This window comes from Podarcis erhardii (assembly GCF_964252035.2).
Source record: "Podarcis erhardii genome assembly, chromosome: 10".
In the NCBI taxonomy this organism is placed as follows: Eukaryota; Metazoa; Chordata; class Lepidosauria; order Squamata; family Lacertidae; genus Podarcis; species Podarcis erhardii.
Genome location: NC_138500.1, coordinates 46,593,561 through 46,604,544, shown reverse-complemented (window position 1 = coordinate 46,604,544; position 10,984 = coordinate 46,593,561). Strand labels below are relative to the sequence as shown.

General features: G+C 44.1%; 1 protein-coding gene across 14 annotated transcripts in view; it reads right to left on the bottom strand.

Annotated features, from left to right (window-relative positions):
• GRIP1 (glutamate receptor interacting protein 1) overlaps nucleotides 1-10,984 on the bottom strand; it is a 331,256-nt gene that overhangs the window by 223,769 nt on the left and 96,503 nt on the right. The window lies entirely within an intron of this gene.

Sequence of the window (10,984 nt, the reverse complement as noted above, 5' to 3'; positions counted from 1 at the left end):
GGCAGGACAAAGGCATACTGTGAAGATAAGCAATCTGATGCAGGAAAGGGACAGAAAACAGCATTTTAGTACACTGCAGAATGCCTCCCCATGCTGTTGTACTAAGGCAGTCTTTACCTGCTTTTAAAGTGGTTATCGAAAGCTTTTTTTCTTTCTGATGGGTAGCCTAGAGGCTAGCATATACATGGTTTCTTAAGCAGCAGGCTGTGAAACACAGGCTGCGTCTGTGATTATTAACTTGGAGGGGACCAGTAAATGCAAAGGGAAGCCAACTAACAAGGAAAAATATGGGTCTTCACTTTTTTTTAATTAATTCATTCATTGCTCTAGGGTAAGCAAGGGGAAAAGTCATTTGAATACACACACACACACACACACACACACACACACCTTAAAAGAATATACTGCTTTGGGTTTTGCTCTATACATGTAAAAGCACATTTGCTTCCCTCCAAAAAAATATTGGGAACTGTAAGGATGTGGGTAATTGTAGCTCTGTGAGGTTTTATTTTTATTTTTAAATCTGATCTATTTATATCACAAGCCAGTTCTCTACCAAATCTTCCCATTCCCATGTGCAGAGAGCAGTGTGCACTCACTGATGCAGGCTAGAACTGGATCACGTCCTTAGTCATTATTGTGAAATGACTTTTTAAACCCTGCTGAAATATATCTTAATTTGCACTGAGCTGATTTTAAAATAAGTATCTTTTGGAATAATAAAGTATATCTAAAAAGAAGAAGACAAGCAGGGAAAAGTTCAGTTTTCAAGAGCCGATATATAAGACATCCATTATGATGAGTAAGTACTACTTAAGAAAATCTTTTATGCCATGACTAGCCTTAGAATGAAACCAGTGATTAAAAAGAGATTGCTCATGAGAATGAAATCCTACCACTCAAGTAATGCATGGATTGATTCTTCTCTGTGCTCTGTTGGAAAGACTCTGCAAATCTAATAAGAATTTATATAAATTGAGAGAGCATGGTCCAAGTATCTCACCTTTCTTCATTTAGATGTCATTAGAGTTATAGTTATATCATTTTAAGGATGAAGGACTTGAGCAAACCTGTCAGTGTTCAAAATTAGTTTTCCATCTAGTCAGCCTATGAAATCCAAGGACATTCATGTATAGAATTTTCAGACCTGCAATTTTCTGCATCAAACATGTATTTTTTTCCTTGATACATGATACATAAATGAAGGCCAGCAACATTACTGAATGATGACCGTAAAGAACCACGAATGGCAGCCCCTTGTTGCAAGCTGCAGCAGAAGCAGGTGAAGAACTTCCCATTTTCCAGCAGAATCTTGATAAATATGCCTTTGTAGCTCAAGAAATATAGTGGGTAAAGGAATGAGGAAAGATGTAAATTATCAGGAGGCAAAATAATCAAGGGATCTTAACTGGAGTTGAAAGCACAGCCAATTGGTCCTCATCTAAATACAAGCATAGGTTGGTGAACTGCAATAATTGTTTATGGATTAAGATACAACAATGCTGACCAAGGACAGAAGGGAGAGGTACTAGCAAGGGCAGCTGAGGGTGGAAGCAGCTGACCAATCCTCATGCCCAAGTTTACTTAGAAAGGGTTGAATCCAGATGAAGTTGGCTATTTCAAGGCCATACTGAAAGTGTGTCCGACATGAATATTGGAAAGAAGTTGATGCAGTGGAAAACAAACACTGTAATTGTTATTACAGAAGAGGCAAGGCAGTCTGTTTGCTTGCTCGTTTGGGAAAACTGATTGTTTCCGAATATAACCTATCAGATCAAGGGAAGTCATAGTGCCACTCTATTCTGCCTTAGTCAGACCACACCTGGAATACTGTGTCCAGTTCTGGGCATCACAATTTTAAAAGGATGTTGACAAGCTGGAACGTGTGAGGAGGGTAACTAGGATGATCAGGGGTCTAGAAGCCAAGCCATATGAATAATGGTTGAAGGAGCTGGGTATATTTAGCCTGGAGAAAAGGGAGACTGAGGGGAGATATGATAGCCATCTTCAAATATCTGAAGGGCTGTCGCATAGAGGACGGAGCAAGCTTGTTTTCTCCTGCTCTGGAAGGTTGGACTCGAACCAATGTCTTCAAGTTGCAGGAAACGAGAGTCCAACTAGACATACAGAAAAACTTTCTGACAGTAAGAGCCGTTTAACAGTGGAACAATCTCCCTCAGGAGGTTGTGGACTCTATTTACTTGGAGGTTTTTAAGCAGAGGTTGGATGGCCATCTGTCATGGATGCTTTAGCTGAGATTCCTGCATTGTAGGGGGTTGGACTAGATGACCGTTAGGTCCCTTCCAATTCTATTATTCTATAACAGCAAATCTCTGTCGCGTGGAACCACTCATGTAAAAGCTTGTGAAAGAGAGCAACTCATTCTATTAGTATCAGATTATTCCTTTCATTTGCTAAGTGATATCCTGAGTTGTGAAAAGGAAGTGAGTACATATATTTTGGCCTTCATCAACAGACTATTTCATCCTAAGAACAAGCTCTCGCTGCTGATGTTTAAAAGAGCATTTAAACACCTTCAAAAACTCTCCTCCCTTCAACTTACTTCTCTAATGCATGCTGATCAGCTCAGTTCATGCATCTCCCCACCTCCTGCACGTTTTTAATCCTATTTTGTTGTAACTTGTTTCCTTCTCACCATCAGGAATATACTTTGCTACTACATTAACTATTTTGCCGTTGAAAGCACCATCGTCTTAAAGGTCAATCACATTGGAAATTAACAAGTGGAACATTGCAAATGCTGAAGAGTTTTTATTTATTATATTTCAATACTATCCTTCCTCTCACAGGGGCTCAAGGAAGTTTAATAAAGTTTAATTGAGAAGGACTCAGACAAATCTCATAAAGGCATAGCTGTCAACTTACAGATTTGAAAATAAGGGACCAGCAGCCTCAAAAATAAGGGATCAGCAGCCAAAATAAGGGATTTTGCTATTGTAAAGAGTTACATACCTTGGTAGGATTGACAGATGCTGTCAATCCAGAATGAGGTGGTTGCGGCGCTGCGGCGTCTGTTGAAGCGCCACCCTTCTGCGTCCCTCCCATCCCCTCCTTTTCCTCTTCCCTCAGGCCGCCTCCTCAGCTGCCACCATCGCTGCCGCCTCCGGGCTCGCGGGTGGCATGGGCGAGAGTCTCCCTCCCCCCCCCCTCGGGCGGGGAAGGGCCGATGGAACTCCTCGCACCAGGACGACGGCACCAGCACACGCTCCTTCTTCCAGCAGAGGACCCCAAGCCGCTGCTTCCCTCCTGAGCCGGGTGAGCATGAAACCCGGGAAATTTAAGGGACATCATCAATAAGGGACAGCAGTGGGACATGGCGCTGGGATAAGGGAGTTTCCCACCAAATAAGGAGTGGTTGACAGCTATGCATAAAGGGTACATGCAAATGGCTGCCCACTTGTATTTCAACAAGTTTGTAATAAGGGCACACCAGAAGCCTAGATCTCCTAAGAGGCTGGGGAAGGCATAGTTCAGGGCTGTACCAGTTCAGAACACAGGCATAGACTCATGTAAGTCAGTGGCCTTCCAGTAAATATTTCCCATGAACTCTTCTCCCTGACATGCAGTTTCCTGTGTGGAGGAGAAAGCTTTGTATGGAGGAGCATTCAATCACAAAAGCTCCAGTCTCAAGTAGCATGGTCCAGAAGCACCTTTTCATCCCTGTGTTCTCCGACTGAGGATATTAATTTGCTTTCTTCACATTCATAAAGACAATAGACTGGTTGTCCTCCGCCTTTTTAAGACCTTGGGAACTGAAGAGGCTGGCTGCTACAGGAAGACAATTTTACGCATGACCTGAATGGAAGTGAAGAGACAGCTGCTTGAACTGTCATCTGGTGTGTGGCGCAATATGGCTTAGATGCCACTGTGCTACTTTACTTACACCTGTGATCTCTGTCTGCTGTTTTTGAGAAATAATTCCCTGACTGACTTGTGTGTACATAGTACCAATGTAGCCTAGCATCAAATGTAAACTAGATAAACTAGGGTTTATGTCTTTATTCTCTCTCTCTCTCTCTCTATCTCTCTCTCTCTCTCTCTCTCTCTCTTTCTGTGTGTGTGTCTGTGTGTGTGTGTGTGTGTGAGTGAGAGAGAGAGAGAGAGAGAGAGAGAGAATGAATGACCTTAATTTGCAGAGCAATCCAAAAGCCCTTCTGGGCGGGGATGTGTGGGTTGATAAAAGGTCTCCCTCCCCTAAGCTCTGCTGAATGTTGTGGTGAGTAGAAGCCCAGTAGCAATATCCCTGCCAGCAGAGCCTGGCGGAAAGCCCCAAAAGTGAATCTGTTGTGTCCTGAGCCAGTCTCACTGCCATCAGGTAATGCCATCAGCATCCTGAAACTGGACCCATATTCTGTGCCAGGCTGGACCTAGTTCAATGATAAAGTTTGATGGCCCAGCCTCACACCTTCCACAACAGCTACCTTGAGCAGCCATGATGTCAATGTGGTAAGGGCTCCACTCGACTGCATGGAGTGGGGGCTAGGATTTTAGTCTAAGCCATATTCTTAGACTGAGACCATTCCCTTTGTCCCATTATATCCACACATAAAATCCTAGACCCTCTGGGCTGCATGTGGTCCCGGGAAGCCTTCAATGCATTCACACAGGTGCCCAAGCTACGCCCCTCCACCAATTCCTTTTGCTGCCTTCCAGATAAATTCACGTTCCTTTAAGCTCACAACCATCTGCCCCATGTAAACTGTGCTCCTTTCAGCCACCCCCAACAACTGTTTGGTGACCTAAAAGTTAGAGTGATGCATAGTCATTCCTACCTTGCACATTCTGCCTGTGGATGTGAATGGCTTCTACTCCACCCGTCAGCCCAGGCCCTGTCAGATCTACTGGCATTTATCTCAATGACTGATGACGTACCTTCATTTCACGTAGCCCTCAGGGGCAAAAAGACCGTGTGACCCTCTCCTGTAGGCTTAGTTTTGGCCCCTACAACTCCATGAATACTTTCCTTGGGTCACTATCACACGACTAGCACTTTCTGGGCATATTACTGATTTTATATATATAGGATTGCATATGGGAAACTGAGATGCAACTCTTCAAAACCACATTTTACAGGTGCCTAACCTCAGATCCATATAGTTAAAGCTATGGTTTTCCCAGTAGTGATGTATGGAAGTGAGAGCTGGACCATAAAGAAGGCTGATCGCTGAAGAATTGATGCTTTTGAATTATGGTGCTGGAGGAGACTCTTGAGAGTCCCATGGACTGATCAAGAAGATCAAACCTATCCATTCTTCAGGAAATCAGCCCTGAGTGCTCACTGGAAGGACAGATCCTGAAGCTGAGGCTCCAGTACTATGGGCACTTCATGAGAAGAGAGGTCTCCCTGGAAAAGACCCTGATGCTGGGAAAGATTGAGGGCACAAGGAGAAGGGGACGACAGAAGACGAGATGGTTGGACAGTGTTCTCAAAGCTACCAGCATGAGTTTGACCAAACTGCAGGAGGCAGTGGAAGACAGGAGTGCCTGGTGTGCTCTGGTCCATGGGGTCATGAAGAGTCGGATACGACTAAATGACTAAACAACAACAACCACCTCAGATCCTACTGAGGAATGCCAGAAGCGAACATGATGACCTATAAAGACATGCATAACCAAATATGCGCAGATACATCCTGGTAACGTCAATCTCTGCATGGTCCAGGCAGCACCAGGCACCCCATCTTTTCATCTGTGAGGAAGTTCATGCTGAAACAAGTCAGACGAAAGCAGCATTAGAGGCCATTTGCAATAGTAGTGGGAGGCATGAGAAGCACCGTGTTTCATTATGGAGAGGATGTGTGTTTAAAAATAAATCTGGCAGGACTAGGTCAAGTCATTTTTCTGCCCAAGGAAGAACTGCAAATGGTGCATCCTCCCACAAGTCAAGATACATAATACCCAAGGCCAGCTAAGTTATTTTGACATCTGAGGCAGAAAGTCCTACAAGCACCTCTTCCCCTACCTCACAGGAAAACTACAGTAATTATAAACGAATAACTAACTACTTGCTGCCCTTTCACAACACCCAAAATCTGCTACCTGAGATGGCTGCCTCACTCTGCCTTGTGGAAAAGCCAACCTGGAGATTTGGTGCAGTGTCTTGTACTTTTAAACACAAGTAACTCACAACAAAAAGGCATGTATTGATCTTTGCAGATTCACCATTAATTATGCACTCCCCATCAATAAGATTGTTGTCAGAAAACAATGAGGCGCTGTCCACATTGAAGTGCTGTACAAATGAAGAGCCACAGCATCAGGAGCTATCCTGTTCACATTTAATGCAGTTCCAACATTCACTGATCAATCCAGATATTCAACAGACAAGAAAAGAGCAGGATAGGTAAAGTGAAGTTATACCAGGAGATATCCTAGGTTAACAGAGCTTTAGCAGTACTAGCCAATGTTTAGTTTATTTATATTCCACTCTTTCATAGTGGACAGCCTAGATATCAAATAAATATCAAAATACACCATCTTTTTTTTTTTTAATGTAACAAAACATTTCAAACTAATAGGATTAAGTTGAAGAAGTTGAAATTATACAATCACACCTAATATATAGTAACATAAATGCAAGATCAGAATTATTAGCAAGAAACCTAATAGCTCTTCTAGAGGTAGACAATGTTGTGCTCTCCAGGTGTTGCTGGACTACAACTCCCATTATCTCTGATCGCTGGCCATGTGGGATGGGCTTGACGGGAGCTGGAGTCCATCAACATTTGGAGAGAACCATATTATTTACTCTGGGTTGTGGGTGGTGCTGTGGGTTAAACCACAGAGCCTAGGACTTGATGATCAGAAGGTCGGCGCTTTGAATCCCCACAACGGGGTGAGCTCCCGTTGCTCGGTCCGAGCTCCTGCCAACCTAGCAGTTCAAAAGCATGTCAAAGTGCAAGTAGATAAATAGGTACTGCTCCAGGCGGGAAGGTAAACGGCGTTTCCGTGCGCTGCTCTGGTTCGTCAGAAGCAGCTTAGTCATGCTGGCCACATAACCTGGAAGCTGTATGCCAGCTCCCTTGGCCAGTAAAGCGAGATGAGCGCCGCAACCCCAGAGTTGCTTCCAGTAGCACCTTAAAGACCAACTAAGTTAGTTCTAGGTATGAGCTTTTGTGTGCATGCACACTTCTTCAGATACACTCAAGTGTGCATGCACACGAAAGCTCATACCTAGAACTAACTTAGTTGGTCTTTAAGGTGCTACTGGAAGGAATTTTTTGTTTTGACTATGGCAGACCAACACGGCTACCTATCTGTAACTGGAACCCCAGAGTTGGTCACTACTGGACGTAACGGTCAGGGGTCCCTTTACCTTTTACCTTTACCTTTACACTACTAGTGTGGGTCTTGTTAAACTCCAGGGAACTCGCCATCCCTTGCTTAAATAGAGCTTTGTGGGGCAAAGCCTTCCCACTAACCTAGATGATTCACAACTGGCTGCTTCATGTCTATCCTACAGAAAGCAGGAAACAGTAACAGAAAAGTACTAGGGAGTGGCAGTGCTGATATTTTTCTCCAGTTTTCTGGATAATTCCTTCTCTTAACATCCTGAAGAATGTTGCAATATCCCAGGAGCTCTGTCCTGGTGGGCTACTGAAACCCTGCCTAAATAGTGAAGAAATAATCCAAGTTTGGGTCCTGTTCAGACAGTATAATAATGACATACCAGAAATATACCTCTAAGCTTTCATTTGCCAAACTCAGCTACTTTAATGTCATCCTCCTTCAGAAAGAAGCTTCTCTACTGAAAATGTTCAAAAGATGACACATTTCTAGTTCTTAAAACCCTTGACACATCATATATAGTGGCATGTATAGAAGCCTATTCAGCCTTTTAACTATTAATAGATACTGTTTTGTAAGCTCTATAAAACACTTGGGCTCCCGACATCACACTATCATCAACGCAACTTCTACATAGCAGTTGAGAAGACTGGCATGCTCAGGAATGCGTTTCAGAAAACCAGGATAGCTGTTGCTGGCATGGTGCCATGTCCCTCCCACAGTCTGCTTTGTTTTCTCAATTATAGTGTTCAGTATCTAAGACACTGCTTTTAAATTTAAGCTAATGCACTGTGATCATATACAAGTTCATGCAAGAGAGTAACTTGCCAGGGCCCGTTCCAAATCTGAGTGGGCTGAGTGGGCAAAATGCTCTCAGGTGAGCCCCCTTCTCCATCCTGTGGCTGCAGATGCCGCCTGGGTCTGGTGGGCAGCTAAGGGAAGGTGAAACTAGGAGTAGGCAGAGCCAGAGGTCACAATAGGCAACACAAATTTGACACCAGCACAAGACTGTGGGCTTGGGAGGTTGAAGAAACACAGGGGTTAAAGGATGGAGGAGAAAGAAATACGGCAAGGACCAGAAGAGATGAATAACACTGAGGGAAAAGAAGAAGTCTAGGGTCTGGGAGATCAAGAAACAATAAGGTCTGAGTGGAAGGTGTGTGTGTATGGGGGAGCAAGACAAAGGGTTGGGAAGATATAGACATAGAGAGGTTATGGGATGTGGAGTGAGCTTTTTTGCTCTGCACTGCAGAAAAGGAAGTCCTTTTCTATCTTGTCATGGTTCCCTGCCCCTGCCTGAAACCACAGCAACACCGCCTGCCTGCCTACTGCTTCCCTCCCAGCCTCTGAAGTGCTATGCTTCTCTCAGAACAGACTGCAGAGGGTATGTGACAGGGTTGAAAGAATCCTGCCCGAATGAATTCTGATTGGTGCAAGTACACCAATCAGCATAAAACTGGTGTGTGTGTGTGTGTGTGTGTGTGTGTGTGTGTGTTTTGAAGTGCTCGCAGTAGATTCGTTGTGGGAGTTGGTCCCGAACGAATCATTCTTTGAAAATTGAAGGAAATAATTGTGTCCTGATTGGCCAGTTTCAAGGAACAAAGGTCATTTAGAGCAATAGTGTCTCTTGGTGACCTGCCTGAGCACTTCTATAGGAAATTGCTTGAAAAAAGGTGACTCTCTCTCTCTCCTGTGGACTGCAGCAGTGGGGTCAAGCCACAGTATGCGGATACCAGGCAAAAGGGGAAAGTGGGCTCAGGGGTTTTAAGGTGGGGTTAGCTGCTCTTGATCAGTCACCTTTTTGACCTTATGCCTTTATTACTGGAAACTGGTGAGTTTACCCAGCAGTGGTGGGCAGCCAGCGCTCCAAATAGGTGGGTCTAGCTGCTATTTAAATGTACTTCAATGTTGTAAAGCAAGGTTATGTCAGGGGAATTTGAATGGCAGCTGTAACTCAGCTGCCCAATGCTGCTCAGAAGACTGGGCTGTGGGGTAGGGGATAGAAGAAAGACCAGGGCAGGCACCAGTGCAGGTGCCTGGGCAGCTAGCCAAATATTGTTGTTGTTGTTGTTTAGTCGTTTAGTCGTGTCCGACTCTGCGTGACCCCATGGACCAGAGCATACCAGGCACTCCTGTCTTCCACTGCCTCCCGCAGTTTGGTCAAACTCATGCTGGTAGCTTCGAGAACACTATCCAACCATCTCGTCCTCTGCCGTCCCCTTCTCCTTGTGCCCTCCATCTTTCCCAGCACCAGGGTCTTTTCCAGGGAGTCTTCTCTTCTCATGAGGTGGCCAAAGTATTGGAGCCTCAGCTTCAGGATCTGTCCTTCCAGTGAGCACTCAGGGCTGGTTTCCTTCAGAATGGAGAGGTTTGATCTTCTTGCAGCCCATGGGACTCTCAAGAGTCTCCTCCAGCACCATACACAGGATCACAGCAATAAGACTATAGGTTTTCCTTGACAAATGCTAATTTCAGACAGGGAGGCCATCAAAGCATAACATGGCTGGGCAGGTCGCCCACTCTTCTCATTCGAAACTCTTTTGTGGGGTGGGGAACCTACAGCCCTTGTCTTAATTTCATGCAGCCCACATAGATGAGGTAGTACAGAGGCAGGAACACAGCGCAAAAGAGAGAGAAAGAACTACTTAATCCTGCAATGCTACAACCTCCACATACATTTGGCTCTGCCCCCCCCCCCCCGCAACATTGGCTGATGCCACAGAATGACTTTCCCCCCCCCCAACAGTGGCCTATAATGGCCCCTTATAGGAAATAGTTTTCAATCCCTGTATTAGTAAGTAAGAGGTAACAGGTATGTCTGCTGGCAGCCACCTACCTGCTCTTCCCCTGATTCTGTTTACCTGTTTCATTCTGCAGAGGTAGTCATTTTGGGAACTTGAGTGCCAACAGAATTAAATGGCCCTACCTGATGGATTCCCATAATTCAAAGCTAGGTAGCATTTATTCCCAGTTGCACAGGATTCTGCATTGCATTACAGTAGGGAACTAAAATAAATAGCTTGCAAATATATTCCACTTTTTGAGTCTATGATTATCTACAGCTACTCAATCAATAAGTGTCAGGTTCAGCCAACTGTTCCTTTCTCACTGAAAATACAAACAACACTGCTGGGCTCATCAGCTATGGAAACCTTGATTCACATCCTTGCTTGACTTATTCTCCAATGGGATTGTTGCAAGGTTAAGATGGGGCAACCGGCTTGGAGGAAGGGTGGGATACAAATTTGACAACAGATTAAAAGAAGAAATAGTAACTAACCTAGCCTGCTCAGCCTATATATATATATATATATATATATATATATATATTCATTCAGTCTTTTTCAAATGAATTGCTCATCTCAAATGCTCATTTTTGTCAAAACTATTAATAAAATAATTCACATTTTTATCTCCTGCCACACAAGATTTTTGAGTCTATCTTTGGAACGGCTTTTCAACAGCTGGACTGAGGAACAGTTTGGGAGAAGTGATTATAACATGTGGGTGTCACTGCTAAACTTGCAGAAGCCAAGTGTGCCAGGGTTTAAAGTGTCATAAAATGGCATCTGCACAGAGCACAGGAATCAATAGTATGTAACTTGGTTACGGGTGCCTTTACAAACTTAACAAGCTACTAATAGTAATTTCAGGTGTTAAAAATTTTCTCCTTGCA